This window comes from Macaca fascicularis, chromosome 1 (assembly GCF_037993035.2).
Source record: "Macaca fascicularis isolate 582-1 chromosome 1, T2T-MFA8v1.1".
In the NCBI taxonomy this organism is placed as follows: domain Eukaryota; kingdom Metazoa; phylum Chordata; class Mammalia; order Primates; family Cercopithecidae; genus Macaca; species Macaca fascicularis.
In genome coordinates, this window is record NC_088375.1 from 154,794,800 (window position 1) to 154,813,505 (window position 18,706).

At 36.2% G+C, this 18,706-nt stretch overlaps 1 non-coding gene across 1 annotated transcript; it reads left to right on the top strand.

Moving 5' to 3' along the window:
• Positions 1-688: 688 nt before the first annotated feature.
• On the top strand, positions 689-809 carry LOC123571136 (small nucleolar RNA SNORA32). Its single transcript, XR_006695306.1, has one exon. It is a non-coding gene; the product is annotated as a small nucleolar RNA SNORA32 (small nucleolar RNA).
• Positions 810-18,706: the final 17,897 nt, after the last annotated feature.

Consider the following 18,706-nt stretch of genomic DNA (forward strand, 5'->3'; position numbering starts at 1 on the left):
CAGAATTGGAATAAAACTACTCTAAATTTCATATGGAACAAAAATAGAGCTCATATAGCCAAGACAATCCTAAGCAAAAATAACAAATCTGGGGGTATCATGGTACCTGACTTCATACTATACTACAAGGCTACAGTAACCAAAACAGCATGGTACTGGTAACAAAACAGATATATAGACCAAGGGAACAGAACAGAGACCTCAGAAATAATGCCACACATCTACAACCATCTGATCTTTGACAGATCTGACAAAAATAGGCAATGGGGAAAGAATTCCCTATTTAATAAATGGTGTTGGGAAAACTGGCTAGCCATATGCAGAAAACTGAAACTGGACCCCTTCCTTACACTTTATACAAATATTAACTCAAAATGGATTAAAGACATATACATAAGACCTAAAACCATAAAAACCCTAGAAGAAAACCTGGACAATACCACTCAGGACATAGGCATGGGCAAAGACTTTATGACTAAAACACCAAAAGCAATGGCAACAAAAGCCAAAATTGACAAATCAGATCTAGTTAAACTAAAGAGCTTCTGCACAGCAAAAGGAACTATCATCAGAGTGAACAGGCAGCCTACAGAATGGGAGAAAAGTTTTGCAATCTATCCATCTGACAAAGGACTAATATCCAGAATCTACAAGGAACTTAAACAAATTTGCAAGAAAAAAACAAACATGGTCATTACCAAGGCTTTTAGAATGCATTTTCTCATTTGCTGTGGACATGACCATAAAAAAATTTCCCAGTAGGTTTTCTATCTGCTACTTTGCTAGCAATCTGCTTATTGGGAACAGTTGATTAACTGTAATAGAAATGCAATACAAATATAATGTGAACCACGTATGATTTTTCTTTTTATTCTAATAATTGTTTCATCAGTAATCAATGAGATTTTAAAATTCTCCTAGATCTCTTGAATTATGCAAATGTGCTTTGCCTTTGTATTGTAACCCTTGTGGGTTGCTAATAACCAAGGAGTTTGTAGTAGAGTTAACTCAGGCTGCTTCTAGGACTCATTCATGTTCACTCACTGTACAATCATCTCTAGAAATGTGAGATTTACTTCCATATTGTTATGTAGGGCTGACAGGACAACTGGATCAGTTTCATTAAAAAGGGCAAACTTGAAGATAAATCTTTTGACTCCACTCTTTAGAGGATCTTAAGTGACCTTGATGCACAGTAGAAGAAATCACAACATGGAATTCCTTGAATAAAAATTTACTGACTTAAAAAAAAAGAAAAAAGAACAAAACAACCCCATCAAAATACCACCTCACTCCAGTTAGAATGGCGATCATTAAAAAGTCAAGAAACAACAGATGCTGGAGAGGATGTGGAGAAATAGGAATGCTTTTACACTGTAGGTGAGAGTGTAAATTAGTTCAACCATTGTAGAAGACAGTGTGACAATTCCTCAAGGATCTAGAACCAGAAATACCATTTGACCCAGCAATCTCATTACTAGGTATATGTCAAAAGCATTATAAGTCATTTTACTATAAAGACACATGCACACGTATGTTTACTGCAGCACTGTTCACAATAGCAAAGACTTGGAATCAACCAAAATGCCCATGTATGGATAAAGAAAATGTGGCACATATACACCACGGAATACTATGCAGCCATAAAGAAGAATGAGTTCATGTTCTTTGCAGTGACATGGATGAAACTGGAAACCATCATACTCAGCATACTAACAGAGGAACAGAAAACTCAACACCACATGTTCTCACTCATAAGTGGGAGTTGAACAATTAGAACACATGGACACAGGGAGGGGAACATAACACACCAGGGCCTGTTGTGGGATGCAGGACAATGGGAGGGATAGCATTAGGAGAAATACCTAATGTAGATGATGGGTTGATGGATGCAGCAAACCACCGTGGCACATGTATACCTATGTAACAAACCTTCATGTTCTGCACATGTATTCCAGAACTTAAAGTATTAAAACAACAACAATAAAAGAAAGAAAATAAATTGAGACAGTGAAACAAGCTATAACAAAATCTACAAGCACATTTCTAGTTAGATACACTCAGAATTTATGCACACTCATTCCTTTGATCTCTGTTGGGGATGCCTCTTCAACTCCTTTGACATCTCATATATCAGAGGAGATCTGGAGACTTAAGTTTTAGGAAGGACAGAGAAGAGAGGTCATCAATGATCTGCCTCTGTAGACACAACCAGGCATTGCTTCTCCCCCTTTGTGGATCTTCTTTCCCCTTATATACCTGAAATGATAAGACTGTGGTGACATCCAATTATACTTTGATTGTATCTAGTCCTGTCTCCAAACCCATTTTCTTAAAATGAAATCATAAACGAAGCCTTTGTCAGAAGAGATTTATATAGTAGTGACAAACTATTTTACAACACATATCCTCATTACATTCATTTTTCATGCCAATTAGCCCAAGTAAATTTTATATAATATGTAAACCTAACTAAAAAGAGTAACCTTTACTGTGTTTGGTTAAGTTCAGCTTTTATGTTATTATCAGTATCTGAAGACAGGAAAACTTACATGCAGTAAAATACACTTTATAAGCAATATGCACCATTTAATATTGTTACTCACTATAAAATACTTATGAGCTAATAAAAGTATTTTTGAGATATTTTGTTTTAAAAATTTCACAGTGTTAAATATGTTTTTATATATACATATTGATACATAACTGTATCTTCAACTATGTATTTAGAGTCGGATATAATATGTATTATGTATGTATATAACTGTATTACTAATGTAGTTAACCAGAAAATGTATACATCACTTTCAGCAGATAAGAATTAATGGAATGATAATAACATCCAATGCCTAGTTTCTGGCATATATTATTTGTTTGATACTTATAACTCATTCATAGGACACTTACTGGTAAGAATTAATCTTTCTTTTTTCATTACCTCATTGTACACAATATGGTTTTCTTATTTTAGTCAATGTCATGTAAGTCTTTATTATTTTAAAAATTTGAATGATCCTTGAGGGCAAATTGCCATGTTGCATCATTCAAAAGTATCTTTCAGACTTCAGAAAGGTAGTCTTGCACAGGATAACTTTCTAATAATAATACTTGAATTGAGTAAAGGACTCTTCAAATTTCTAATGCCTAGACTTCCAGAATCTTTAGCAATCACATGCCAGAAAGAGATCTACTGGCCCACTATTAACTATCTGATTAGTTATAGTTGAAGAATCCCAAGAATCATGGGGGCAAAATGGTGCTTAAGCATAATCCAAAATACAGTTTCATTTCTGGCTAAAATTTGAAAGCAAAAGTGCAACTAATTTTTCTTTAAAGTGGTATTTCTCAAAAATGTCATTTCTGATATATTTCTTAATTTTACATATTGCTCTGAACATAGATATCTATATTAATTTTGATTTGAATAACTCAGGAAATTATTGTTCTCGTTACTGTTATTACTTTTATTTTGCTGAACATGAACAAGGTAATAGAAAGCATGTCAACCCAAGTAGTTCTTAAATGCATTTTATAACTGGATAATATGGCCGGGCACAGTGGCTGACACCTGTAATCCCAGAGCTTTAGGAGGCCAATGCAAGCAGATCACCTGAGGTCGGGAGTTTGAGACCAGCCTGGCCAACATGGTGAAACCCTGTCTCTATTTTAAAAAATTACAAAAATTAGCTGGGTGCGGTGCCATGTCCCTGTAATCCCAGCTACTCAGGAGGCTGAGGCAGGAGAATCGCTTAAACTGGAGAGGAGGAGGTTGCAGTGAGCTGAGATTGTGCCACGGCACTACAGCCTTGGTGATGGAGTAAGACTCCATCTCAAAATAAATAAAAAAATTTAAAAACTGGATAATGTAAGGGAGCTACACTGTAGGGACCTACATTAGGTCTTTTGTTTTTATGCCTTTATAAGATGATCTAAAGGTGTTATTACTATGTTTGTATGTTAACTTACAGATCCATTAATTCCCTTTACTGTGCCTTTAACATCTTTCTGGGCCATTTTATTTTCTTCCCTGAGTCTCAGAATATTTGAATTGTTCAGCAGTGGCCCTGCAAACTGTCACCGTGTTGTATGGGAATATCAGTGAAGCATTCCACTGTGGTGCTGTTCTGAACTATCCAGTAAATATTGTGGATTATTTAAGCAGTTTTTATGTATTACACATATTTGTACATTTTATGTGGTTATACATATTTATAAGTTTTTAAAAGAATCATTTTGTTTACTTGTACAGTTCAAGTGTGTTGGGAAATATATATTTATGAATGTTTTAAACCATGTTATAGATTGTATGAATACTCATTTAGTTACTTAGCCCCAAACGTTTAGAAATTTCTTTGCCACTGATGATTGTACATTTTATTTATGGTAAACATTTTGTAAAGTTCATCTTCGTAAATTATTTTCTCTTTTTGAATAACAATAATAAGAGTTGCTAGCTAATAATTTATATTTTGGTTTTAGAAGTCATTTGGGAATTTTCTTTAAAAAACATATAAGATAGTGATAAAATTGGCCAGGTGCAGTGGCTCACACCTGTAATCCCAGCACTTTGGGAGGCTGAGGTGGGTGGATCATGAGGTCAGGAGTTCAAGACCAGCCTGGCCAACACGGTGAAACCCTGTCTCTACTAAAAATACAAAATATATATGTGTGTGTATATATATATCTATATGGTCAGGCGTGGTCACAGGCACCTGTAGTGCCAGCTTCTTGGGAGTCTGAGGCAGGAAAATCGCTTGAACCTGGGAGGTGGAGGTTGCAGTGAGCTGAGATTGTGCCACTGCACTCCAGCCTGGGTGACAGAGTGAGACTCTGTCTCAAAACAAACAAACAAACAAACAAAAGATAGTGATAAAATCATTTCTAATTAGAAATAATTCAAAGCTACTTGAAGGAAGAACCTTCTAAAATATTCTGTCTACTCTTTAAACCATAAGCAACATGGTGAGCTTCAATCATTCAAATGAATATTTATTGTTTGCCTACTTCGCTGCAGGTAACTGATTAAAAAAAAGGAGACACAAATATGAAAAAGATACTCACAATTTCCTAATTTTTGTATTTAAATACCATTAAAATTGTCTACTAATTTGATTCCTATTATTACAGCATATAATGTATTTTAGATTAGAACACTTATAAACACTATATTATTTGAAGATATCTTACTATTACCTGACAAGGTCTAGAGGAGTGTGTCATTCCAGTTGCCATTCTAATTATTCTTCCCCTCTTCTTCATAGCCAACATTTTAAAAGAGTTCTCACTACTCATTGTTTTCATTGCCTCACCTCTCATTAACAAGTAAACATAGTCTTATTTGCATTACACTTAGCAGTTCATCAAAACAACTTTAACCTTTCCAGGAACTTCTTGGTTACTAATCCAAATGGACACTTACCATCTCGTATCTTCCTTGGCCTATTGGCTGCCATTAATACAACTCCCTTTTTGAAGCAACACTGTGCCTTGAACTCTGTATTACCACCCTACCCTAGTTTACCTTCTATCTCATTGGATGTTAAAACTGTCTTCTTTATGTTATTTTATTCTATCAGCAGCTAAAATATCTGGGTTCCTCAAGGCTTTGTCCTAAACAATTTCGCTTTCCACCTATCAAGCTAGCTCCTGAATTTGCATGACTCGAAGACAAATCAAACAGTATGTCAAGAAACAATTGAATATTTCCCCCACTATTATCAACTCCCCCAATCTGGTCATCTTCTTGTATTTTCTTCCTTAGAAAATGGCACCATTATTTATCCACTTGCTTCATCACAAATCTACAGACCTTTCTTATTACCTCACTTTCCCTCACTCCCATTTCTAATTCATCTCAAAATCTTGATTATCTCTCAGGTTGACCACTTATTTCCCATCTTCAGCATTACCATCTTAATAAATACTACCACCATCTCTCATCTGGACTATTGTAATGTACTACCACCTGATCTCCCTTACATTCACTCTTCCCCACCCTCTCTCACCTTACACAAAGTAATCATTCCAAAAACCATTTTGAATATATGTCAATTTCTTATATTCACATTTCCCCCCCACTCTCCACAGGGAATTAAAACTTGTTCATGTTCTTGGCCGGGCGCGGTGCCACACACCTGTAATCCCAGCACTTTGGGATGCCAAGGCAGGCGGATCACGAGGTCAGGAGATCAAGACCATCGTGGCTAACATGGTGAAACCCCGTCTCTACTAAAAATACAAAAAATTAGCTGAGCGTGGTGGCTGGCGCCTGTAGTTCCAGCTACTCAGGAGGCAGGAGAATGGTGTCAACCTGAGAGGTGGAACTTGCAGTGAGCCGAGATCGCAGCATTGCACTCCAGCCTGGGCAACAGAGCGAGACTCCATCTCAAACAAACAAACAAACCAAAAAACTGAAAACTTGTTCATGTTCTTTAGATGAAGACTAAAATCTTTTCCTCACACACTAAGTCCTGCATGGCTTGACCCCTATTTCCATTTTCAGTGTCATCTCAAAATATGCTCCTCTTCACTGTTTCCATTCTCACTGAGCATCAGTCAGTCCCTTGAACAGTCCATGTTTCTTCTCAAAGCAGGGCCTGTGTACAGGCTACTCCTATGGCTTGAGAGCCTTTAGTTATTTTCTTTCCCTCATTAAATCTTACCTATCCTTAGAGGACTTGTCCTTAAGGCACACTCTAGAATAGGGTTTTTTTTTGTTGTTGTTAAATGTTCTCAAAGAGCTGTATTCTTTTTCATAAGGCCCTCATTTCAGTTTGCCAAGTTGTGTTTTGGGTCCTGGCTCTGTCCTTGGTTTGATGTCTGATTATAAACAAGTTACTTAATCTTTGAATTTTTTGCACCTAAGAGTCACTCTAAATATATGTTGAATGAATGCCATAAAGGAATGACTAATGTGATTAATAGCATGGATAGAGTGAAAATGGAAAAACTAAATGAACATTACTATGCATAATCTGAGAATATACATATACTACCTATATATATGTGTATATATACACACATATATGTATATCCACAAATGTGTTACCTACATATACAAATATATACACATATATTCATATACAGTGTGTATCCATATATACATACTATACATATAGTATATATGTATGTACATGCACACATACATGCATACACACACACAAATAAACTATATCAAAGTACAACCTTAGACACATTTTTACAAAATGCAAAAATAAATCAATGCCACCTACTATCAATTTCATTACTAAACATGTTTCTGAAAGTTGTTAAGGATGCATTTTGCAAAAGAAATTGAAAATACAAGTAATTATTTGTTGATGATATGCTCTTTTCTTAAAAATGACCATGAATTTCACCTTGAAACAATTATGTAGAAAAGTCCTCAATAACAAGACATGAAGTTTTTTCGTATATTAATATTTTCAAATGTTCATTAAATTAGAAGTATTACAAAAGGTTTCAAAATTAGAATGTGACTTAAAATGTATGTGTAATTTTAATGCAGTAGAATATCTTTTTCTTTTCTACGTTTTTAAATGTTTATCATAAAGCATAATTGTTAAATTAATAATGTGCTTTAAAATATGTAATGTCCTAAATTTAGAATATATGATTGTTTAGTAAGATAACTGATTCAAAAAGAACATATTTCATAGCTTTCATCTGTATCAAAAGCAATGTTAATAGGGAAAAAAATCAAAATCAACTTTTCAATAATTTAATAATATAAAATAAATTTGAATAAAATTAATTTTAAAATGTTTATGACAAGCATAATTAAAATAACATATCTCTACACAGGAGCAGACAACATTTTAGTAAATAGAGATATATCTTACAAATAGCCAAAAACAACTCAAATTTACTTAAACAAAAAGAAGAAAATTGTTTTAAATTTCAGTTGTGTCTCATTAAAACAGTTTACAATATGGCTTCAAGAAGAAAAGGAATAGAAACTTTCAATTTTCTAAATCATTGTATATTCTTAGGATAATTATAGCTTGTACTTAGTTTCTCAATTTTTTTCTCTGAGATTCTTAAAGAGTTTGTGCTTATTATTTTGAGTGTCAAAAAATATGTAGATAATTAACTAAGAAATAATGGGGAGATTACTCACTGAATATGATTCTTAAAGGTTCATTGTGTTATGTGTGAACGCAAATTTCTGGATCTCATTCCAGTATCTTATGCATCCTAACATTTATCTTAAGCTATTTTAATTATCTTTGGATTTAGTGAGCCAACTTTCTGGTAAGCTGACCAAAAGGGGCAGAATGTGAGCCTAAGTGGGTAGACAGATTTGTGTTTTCTCATTTTTAAGTTAATTTGATATGTCATATGAGCCTAAAAAGATTCCTAGCAGGATCTAAACATACTTTTATTACATAAACTTACAGATATTCATTTAAATATACTAAATCAAAGTCATTTGATTTATTTTTATTTTTCAGAGATGTTCTGAAATTTGCCTTGAACTCCTGGACTCAACAAATCCTCCTGCCTCAATCTCCTCAGTAGCTGGGACTATGTGTACACACTACCACGCCTTGCTGTCTTTTGATACTGATGAGACTATTTCATAAACTGGACATCTTCAAGAAAAGGGTTTTTACATAATCTAAAATCTCACTACTCCTTTCAAGTTAGCTGAATGAGAATATCCTGAATACTGGAAATATGGCATTTCATAGAAAGATGAGGGCATATGATTTCAAAAATCTCAAGAAACTGTTGGTTTTGGCTGATTTGTTGTTTAAAGTGACTACAGTATATATAATGCCTAGGAAAAATGTGTAATCATTTATTTGGGATTTTCATGGAAATAGTAATTGGACCTTCTCCTTTTTGCCTGCTACTACTTCCAGTTCTTTCAAAAATGTTTTAATTCCAAAATAAAATGCAGACACAGAAATGCACAGAATAAATATATGGCTTAATGAGTTATTGTACAACCCAAATAAAGACTGCCAGTCAACCCAGAAGTTCTTTGCAAGTATGTGGCTTCAATAATAGCCTGGCCTGATTCTCAACTCCCTAAGTAACTATCATCCTAACCTTTATAAATGACTTTCTTTTTTTTTTTTTTTTTTTGAGACGGAGTCTCGCTCTGTCGCCCAGGTTGGAGTGCAGTGGCCGGATCTCAGCTCACTGCAAGCTCCACCTCCCAGGTTTACGCCATTCTCCTGCCTCAGCCTCCTGAGTAGCTGGGACTACAGGCGCCCGCCACCTCGCCCGACTAGTTTTTTGTATTTTTAGTAGAGACGGGGTTTCACCGTGTTAGCCAGGATGGTCTTGATCTCCTGACCTCGTGATCCGCCCGTCTCGGCCTCCCAAAGTGCTGGGATTACAGGCTTGAGCCACCGCGCCCGGCTATAAATGACTTTCTTGCATTCTTTTATAGCTGTATTACCCAAATATTCTTGGGACATCATAATTTAGTCTTCCTCATTAAAACAAATTATATATTTTAGTCTGTGTCAATCTATAAATTTTCTTTCTTGTCCTTACAATAATAAGTTAACCATTTATCTATTTACTTCTTGAAGAACCCAGGACTTTGCCTTTCTGGGTTTTGCTGATTAGATACCACTGATATTTCAACTTAGTTCTCTGCCTTTATCATTTCCTGCAAATGGTAGCTGAATCCAGAGACATGTTAAGACTCAGATTCTAGCCATTTGGCAAGCTATATGCATAGCATTGTGTTCTTGCAAAAGGAAGCATGTAATGATTGTTTGTTTCTCTTTTTAAGATGTTTACGACTGTTAATGATTAATGCCTAGATCCATTATTTTATTGGGGTTGCAAAATGGTAATATTTTAATTCTACAGTTTATTTTTCATTTATTACCTGGAATCTTTTATAAGCAGACAGTACCCTCATTTATAATCTGGCTTCTCAGGGATACAGTTGACTTTTTGCTGCATTTGCCAGCTTTGGGGATAATGAATTTGTTTCCTATCATCTTGTTAAAGGTAGTTAGACAGGCAAGAGCAGGGCAGGAGAAGGCTCTCACCCTCCCACTAGGAATGTTGGGTGATGGTTCCGCAGTGATCACGTTGCCTCTCTAAAGGTGATAATGATATGAACAGGAGCCAGGGAAATACTGAGTAGAAGAGGACAGTTCCCTGGGGAAGGCCCCACCCTCAAGCCTGGATACCTGCTGCCTTAAATGAGGACAGACATTCCTGTTTTCAAGTCCAAAAGTTGCCTTTTGGCCTGCCATGCCCCTATCCTGTATCTACACAAACCCTGAACCTCAGGCTCCAGAAGCAGATGAGGAAATGAGCAGATAAGGAAATGAACGGCAGAACCACATGGCAGAGAAGGTGAGAAGAGAAGGAGCATCTGAAAGTCTGGAGGAGCTTGGCTGTGGATGGTGGAAGAATCAGCTGTTGGACAGCAAAACCCCAGGGAAAGATCATCTTCCCACTCCATCCCCTGACCAGATCCCCATCCATCCCTCTGACAGCCATCTCCACCACCCAACAAAACCCACATTCACCATCCTTCAAGTTTGTGTGTCACCTGATTCTTCTAGGATGCTGAACAAGGGTTCGGGATACAGAAAGCTGTTCACATTGGCTCTCTGCCCTTGCACAAAGGTAGAGGGTCCATTGAGCTGGTTAATACCTAAGCCATCTGTGGACAGCAAGCCATCTGTGGACAGCTTTTTTAAAAACACACTGTAACACACGCCCATCTGGGCTCCAGGAGTCACAGGCTCCCACCCCTGGATGCTGCCGTAGGGCTAGAGCACAGTGGCCTGGGCCCTGCTCCTGTCCATCCGTGTGCTTCTGCTCCCGTAAGGGGTTTGAAAAGTAGCAGCAATCAGTTTGCTCATCCTGTGAGGAGGCTAGGGAACTCTCCTCTTCAGTAAACTGGCAGCCAGAACCAGAGAGAGAACATTTCTTGACAGTCCATACCTGTTACACTAAAGTGTTAATTGAATGTAGACACCAGGGAGAAGCAGCTTTTCAGGCATGTGCATCAAGAGGCAAAATGGCAGAGTATGACCTTCTGGGGAAGTCCACTGGAAACGGAAATAAAGCCTCGGATAGGCATGTGCACAACTTCCTAAACACACTGTGCATACTCATTTCCCAAGGGTAAGGAGGGCACAGCTCATGTGGGCAGCCCACCCTCAGGGAAGAATCATGGGAAAGGGGTGCAAGATGCAGGAGGCAGGCCAGTCTATAAAGTCCTAGGATTAAGATTAAACACTGCACTTGACCTTTACGTGCCTGTTTGGGTCTCTTCCAAGCGCACTTTCTTTCCTGTTCTAAAGCCTTTTAAGATAAACTTCCACTCCTGCTGTGAAACTTGCCTCATTCTCTTTTTCTGCCTTATGCCCCTCAATTGAATTCTTTCTTCTGAGGAGGCAAGAATTAAGGTTGCTGCAGACCCACACAGAACCACCACCAGTGACTCTGATAACTTCCACTGGTAACATTCTCAATTTCACCGGTTATTATGAACTCATCAGCTAAAATATATTTGATGGAGCTCCATTCATTGCAGTTGTTACATCACTGAAGTTCAAATTGTCCTATCGTTGGCCAATGAAGCCTCTTTGAGTTTTATCCTGCATTCATTTGACATGACATTAGTAGCATTTGAAAGCTTCCTGACATCTAGCATCACAGAGTTTTCCTGGCTCATCTTGTACCTTTTCTGTCTCTGACCTACAAAAAATGATTTCTTCAGGAAGCTATGGCTTTTTTTTTTTTTTTTTAATTTCAGGGAACATTTAGTTCAGCTATAATTTTTAGAATTTCTTTTATTCCTCTGATTTTGTTTTCTTTTTTAATGACATATGTCATATTTTGGATGTTCATTGACTATCTTTAGTATTTTCACTTATTTTCAAAACTTAAAAAAACTTCTATTTCTTTTTCCTTTATTTGTTTTTCTTTTTTTATTTTTACTTGGTTTATCTCTTAAGGTATAACCTGTGGTGGTTATTCTATGTTATGTTCCTTCTAATTTAGTCTTGATTTCCAAAGTAATTTATTGTCCTTTATTTCTAATTCTTTTCTGTATTATGCCCCTTTACTCTGATTTTTATCGTTATGATTAATATAATTATCCTCACATATTCATTACTTATACACTTGTTGTGGTTTTAATTGTGTCTACCCTAAAGATATGTTAAAATCCTAACCTCTGTTACTTGTGGATGCTTCCTTAATTGAGAATAGAATCTTTGTAGATATAACCAGATTAAAATAAAGTCACACTGGATTAGGATGGGCCCTCATTTTATGACCAATGTCCTTATAAGGAGAGGTACATTTTGACACAGGCACACAGAGAAAACAGACACACCATGTGAAGACAGAAGACAGATACAAAGACACAAAGGGAAAAGGCAATGTAAAGGCTGAGGCAGAGAAAAGCACTTGCAAGCCAAGGATAGCCAGCAACCACCAGCACCTAGAGAAGGCACAGAAGGATTCCCCACTAGGGGCTTCCGAGGGATCATGGCCCTTGAGATACCTTGGTTTTTTACTTCTAGTCTTCAAAACTGTGAATACAAATTTGTACTGTTTTAAGTCACCTGTTTCCGGTACTTAGTTATGGCAGCCCTAAGAAACAGATATCTTTCTTAATTTTTTCTAGATGGTTAAGGAATACTAGGTTACAGTTTTGATCTGATTTTGTAGGTATGCTTTTTTGGGAGTACTTTCACTGTTCACTGTACTTTCACTGTGATATTATTTTGTTGCATATCACTTTTAGTTATTCTTCCCTCAACTTTTGGAGTGAGTTGGTATCCAGGATTTATTTTCCTTACTTTTTATTTATTTGTTTTATCACACTGTCTTCTGTTGAGTTTAAATATATGCCAGATCTTTTTTTTTTTTTTTTTCCCCCTGAGTTTTGAGTTCTCTTCTCCCATTTTTGTCCGGACCTCCTTTTTTTCTTTATCTTTATTATTCCTGTATTCCTCAATTTTGATTCCTCTCCCAGAAGTTTTTTTGGGGGGCCTTGACATACAGGGTATCTCTCACCCATCGTTTTTGAGAGTTCCTGGGGGCAGACTGATCCCGCTACTTCAGATTTTCTACTGTGTATCCGTTGCACTAACCTGCCATTTATCATGGGCAAAATTTCCTCTTGATTTTGACAGGTCTTTTCATTTGGGCCTGTTGTGGTCTTCAAAAATACATGGCTATTTGAGGGCTCTTCAGTTCTTAGGACATTCAGTTGCCCCCCAGTGCTTTCTTCTTCTTCCTAAGTAGATATTAACGATATGTTGTTGGTCTTGCAGTTTTTGTGGATTTACCTACACTCTTTGGGATTCAATGGGATACTTTATTATCTAGTTTTGTTGTAAATTTTGTGCATGAGTGTTGCCTTTAATGTCTAGTTGCTTCCATGCAAGGATTCAGAGAGATTGAGAAGCAATGTTGCTGCCACTCTTTTCCTAGTATCTGTACTTAGTGCTTTTACATATTCATTAACTAAAATTTATTGAGCACTTACTATATGTCAGTCACTGGGCCGAGCATTTTACTTCCATTTTGTTAGTACCCATAGCAGCCTTATAAAGCTGATGTCACTAGCTACATTTTAATCTGAATTATACAAATGTACTAGAAATAAATCAATAAAGTAACTTGTCGAATGCCAAACAGCTACAAGTACCTAAGACTAACTTAGAATGTTTGCTTCCAGAGCTCACACTCTTAGCAAATGTGGTATAATTTTTTACACAAAAGACAGAAGGATAAGCCTCTTAATCCAAAGTAATGAAAATGTCAAAAAGTCAAGACAACTGCTGGAAAATAACATATTAATGAAAATGCATAGCACTGTAAACAATCTTCTATGGAAACAGATTTTATTTGTATAAAAAGTGCTAAAATATTGAGCACAGAAAGAGTGCAAATGAGGAAGAGACGGTGACTGCCAAGTAAGCTCACTTTTTGCTTTTGTCCAGAGACAGGCCTGATCCCTTTCCTGGAAGAACTTGTAACTGAGATGGAGAACCCAAAACATTAACAAATAAAACTATCAAGTACATTGCAAAGATGAATTCCAACAACCACCCTTTCAAAAATAGTTGTTGTACACTGACTTTGTGAGAGTCACGGTGTCCTGTTCCGTACAAGAAGGGATAATTTATTTGGCATATTTCCTTCCCTCAGAGAAGTTTCCATTTAGTGAGGAAGAGAAGATGTGATCATGAATAATTTAAAATAATAAATAATGAGAATCCTTTATTGCTGCAAATAATAAAACCTTTAGAAGTTTAGAGGAAGGACAGGGCACATGTGACTTGGGTGAGAATGGGCATGTAAATTGGAACTCGGAGGTTAAGTGAGAAGTTAAAAGAAAATGAGAACCAGAAGGAGAGACATAAAAAAATAACATATTAATGGAGAGATGATAGCAGTGAGTTGATGTCCTCAGGACAAACATAAATAAATAAATAAATAAATACATAAATACATAAGCCTGCAGGACTTGCTAAGTATTTTAAGTAGTTTATCACTCTTTCACAGATCAGGAAATGGAAAATTTTAATAGTTGAGGGAACAAGGTAAAGTCTGTGGCTTTCATGTAGGAGTGAAGGAATCTGAGGGGGAAAGAAAGAACAAAGAAGTTTGTAAGAGACCTTGGACAATGCCCTCCAAGAGGCTGGGATGGTGGATGTTCACAGAGTGAACAGAAGGCCCAGAAAATGCACCAGAAAATACATTGCATCATTTACATAAACATAGAAATTGTGAAAATAGATGAATTAGGGTTCCCGGATCCTTATAATGAGTGATCCACATGAATCCTTAAGCTTTTTCCGTAGCACAAGGTTTTCTCAGTGTTATTCAGCAAATTGTTCATTCCTGATCATCTGCCACTGATCCTGTTTGAATCCAAGCTGCCCTCAGGGTTACCGTTGGAGATGTATTAATCAGGACTCCTATCAGATAAGATGGCTTGACAGTTTGGAATCTCAGAAGCTGCATTGGTAATGGAGACATAAAGCTTCATTTTAATGCTAACGAACACCATCCTTCCATTACCTCAGAAATTTTATAAAAGAAAGGATTCGGGTTACTGAAGGGATGAACTGTATCAGATCCAGGGAGGCAACCCTAGACCCGTTTTCATATCATTTTGCACAGGAAACAATTCCACAAGGTAAAAAAAAAAAAAAAAAAAAAAAAGAGTAATGTTGCTTTTAAGTGAAACAGAAAAAGGGAAAGAATGACTATTGTTGTGTTATTTCAACTAGATGCTTAAGATACTTTGACTGCAGACGCAAGCCACAGAAAATAAGTCCTCACTTTCATTAGTCCTAAAAATTGTTCAGTCTCTGGCAAGTGGAAATGCAATACTTTTTGAAACTGTATTTTAAAATTTATTTCCTCATAAAATGCAGTCGTGGCATTTTAAGTATATGCATTTACCTAGATTTTGGCACATTCATCAAGTTGTGTATTTGCTGGAATGCATAAATGGGTACATATTTTACATGGTATTTAAATACAATTAAAGCAAATATAGAAAATGCTCCAAATCTTAAAATTAGTTTTGTATTCAGTAACTTATCAAAAAAGTAAAGTGTCAATCATATTTACTAGCTGTATAGTATAATTACAATCAAAAGAAACTGTTGTTTCACAATTTGATTTTAGGAGAGTGTTAGATCAATGTTATTGACTTAAGGGATTCATTCATTATTTATTCTAAACTTTGTTTATTACCAAAGTTTCATATGGAGACTAATTATTTAGATGAGAAACTGCAAATGTCTAAATTAATATTAGGAAAATTGAGCATTTACCCTGAGGCAGCAAAATAAGACTTTGTCAGGAAGCCGAACTGAGGTTATACGCTACAAAATGGCTAAAATTGGCCATTAAAGGGAAATCTTCTACAACCATTATTTCCCACTAGAGCATAATTAAATACAAATAATAAAGGCTGCATTGTCTCTTATGTTCCACATTTCCATTTGCAGAAAATGGATTCATGAGTGGCAGCTGTCAGAGGGGCTTGCCTTATTGACACCAACAAGTTGAGGCTTTCTAATTGTGTAGTCCCTGAAGAAATAGCACTTTCTACTGTGGGATCACCTTTGACTAAAGCAGATGATTTTATGGCCACAGTAAGTGGCAACTAAATAAAGACTCAGCTTTGAAACAGAGGTAGATAAACAAAGGCTCTGGACAAATGAGGTCACGTTAGAAACAAGCTTTCTTTTCATTCATGAAAGCAACCCTCAGTACTGCTGAAGCAAAATCAGTAGAGGATTGCTACCCATCCCTTTGAAAATTAGCTTGGAGGGCTGGTGGGTCACTTAAGTATAATCACTCAAACATTTTTGACAGCAACTCTCTTTAGCAAAGTCTTTTCCTATTCATATACTGACATTTATGAATTCATTTAATGTCTCCAAAAATTCTTCCAGGGAATTTTTTAACTTCTCATTCAAAGTATGGGAAGCGATATGAGCTCCAGAGCTGGAAGTAGCAATGTGGTAAGGATTCAATATAGTGGGCTAGTAAATTTAATAAATTTAAACCCATTCTTCTGCTCCATGTGAAAATAGATATTTTGAGTACATTCTATATGCCAGATATGATATTAGGTATTGGCATAGTACATATAATATGTATTACATATGATGTCCTGTCTGGTCTTCAGAAAAATCAGAATATTACTATATTTCCTGAACCCCGAATATAGTATACGCTTACACAAAGTCATGTAATTGAGAAAAAAAAAATAGACGGTAAAGAATTGGCCAAGAGTGTTGGCTTACATTAGTAATCTCACCATTTTGGGAAGCCAAGGCCAGGGGACCAGCTGGGGCCAGGATTCAAGACTAGCCTGGGTAATATAATGAGAAACCATCTGTACAAATTTTTTTTTAAAAAACTAGTCAGGCATGGTGGTATATACCTGTAGTCTTAGATCCTTTAGAGGCTGAGTCAGGGAGACTGTTTGAGCCCGGGAGTTCGGCATTGCAGTGAGTAGTGATCATGCCACTGCACTCCAGCCTGGGTCACACAGTGAGGCCCTGTCTCAAAAAAATAAATAAATAATAAAAAATAAATTATAAGTTACAGAATCTCAGGAGCAAACACCATCAAATATCCAAGTAATTATTAATAAAAGGAGAGTAACATATAGAGTTCAACTATTGATTATGATTATAACAAATAAGACCAAAGTTTAAAAACCAGGTGAAGTGCTGTAATGAAAGGCATTTTCGTTTTCTCCTTTTTCTTCCTCTCCTTGTTTCTTTTGTCCTCTATTTCCTTCTCTTGCTAAGATTGCTTTCACTAAATTTTGCATAAAACTTGGTTTCAATCACATGTCCTATGTCCTATATTGTTTTTTAAATTGTGTCTTTGGGTTTGGAGAAATAAGAATTGTTTTCTTTCTTTATTTATTTTTTAACAAATGGTCTTGCTCTGTTACCCAGGCTGTAGCGGTGGCAGAATCGTAGCTCACTGCAACCTTGAACTTTTTGGCTCAAGTGATCCTCCTGCCTTAGCCCCTAGATAGGACTACAGACCAGGTGTGTGACACCATGCTGGCTAATTCTTGTATTTTTTTCTTGAGATGGGGTCTGTCTATGTTGCCCAGTCCAGTCTCGAACTCCTGGCCTCAAGTAAATGATCCTCTCACCTTAGCCTCCCAAAGTGCTGTGATTACAGGCATGAACCAACACATCCAGACACAGAATTTTTAATAAATTCAATATAAAAGTCAAAATATTTTAGAAAAAGAGGTATATATATATATATACACACACACACACATATATATGCATATATGCAAAAATATATTCTTAGCTTATGTCATTAAAATATTTCAAATAAGTAAATTTGAAAACAGAACCATCATTAAATCTCTTCTTATCCATTAGGATGCACCTAATTTCACACCACATATATGGATATACATGGCTAACTGCATAAACAAATTGGAGACAGATGAGTTATATATTTTCTACAAACATTTAACTATTTTTTCCCTCTCAGGAGGTTTGTAGTCCTTGCCAAATGATTGCATCAAAGAGCTGCCCCAGCATAATGTACACTCCAGCTGTTTCTCACGCTTCAGTTTTCTTCCCCAATCATTCCCCAGTTGCTCCTATTGCCCCAGTTGACCCCTAATCCTCTTTTCTGTATACATAAAAATTATTACTATGGGAAAACCCAAGGACATATTTTATAAAACTATCTGAAATATTTCTCAAGTCCCGATTCTTAAAACTATGTAAAGCATATCTTTTATGTAATCTATTCTCACTCAATGACACTGAAACCTATTAGTCTTTGATCTACTCCTTTGTTTGAGAAGGTTTTCTCAAATGAGTTTCTTACAATTGGAAAGAGGCACATTCTATTTTTGACAAATTCGTTCTTCCTTTTTCTAATGTGTGTGCCATTTCTCTAGGGATTAAACTATAAATTAAACAAGGGCATAAAAATTTTAGAGTCCTATTTCATAGAAAATTCTGGTTCCACAGGTGCCAGGTGTAGAGGATCACCAATCCAATACATTAATGCTCACTGAGACCAATCCAGACTTAGACAAAAACATCTCCTGCTGGTCTTTCCTACATGGTCTAGTAGCAGCTGAGAGGCTGTAGAAAACACAGAAATACTATTTCAGCCTGAGATGACTGTGATAGAAGAAGATCTGACAAAATACAACAGGATTTTGCAAGCTCTTATT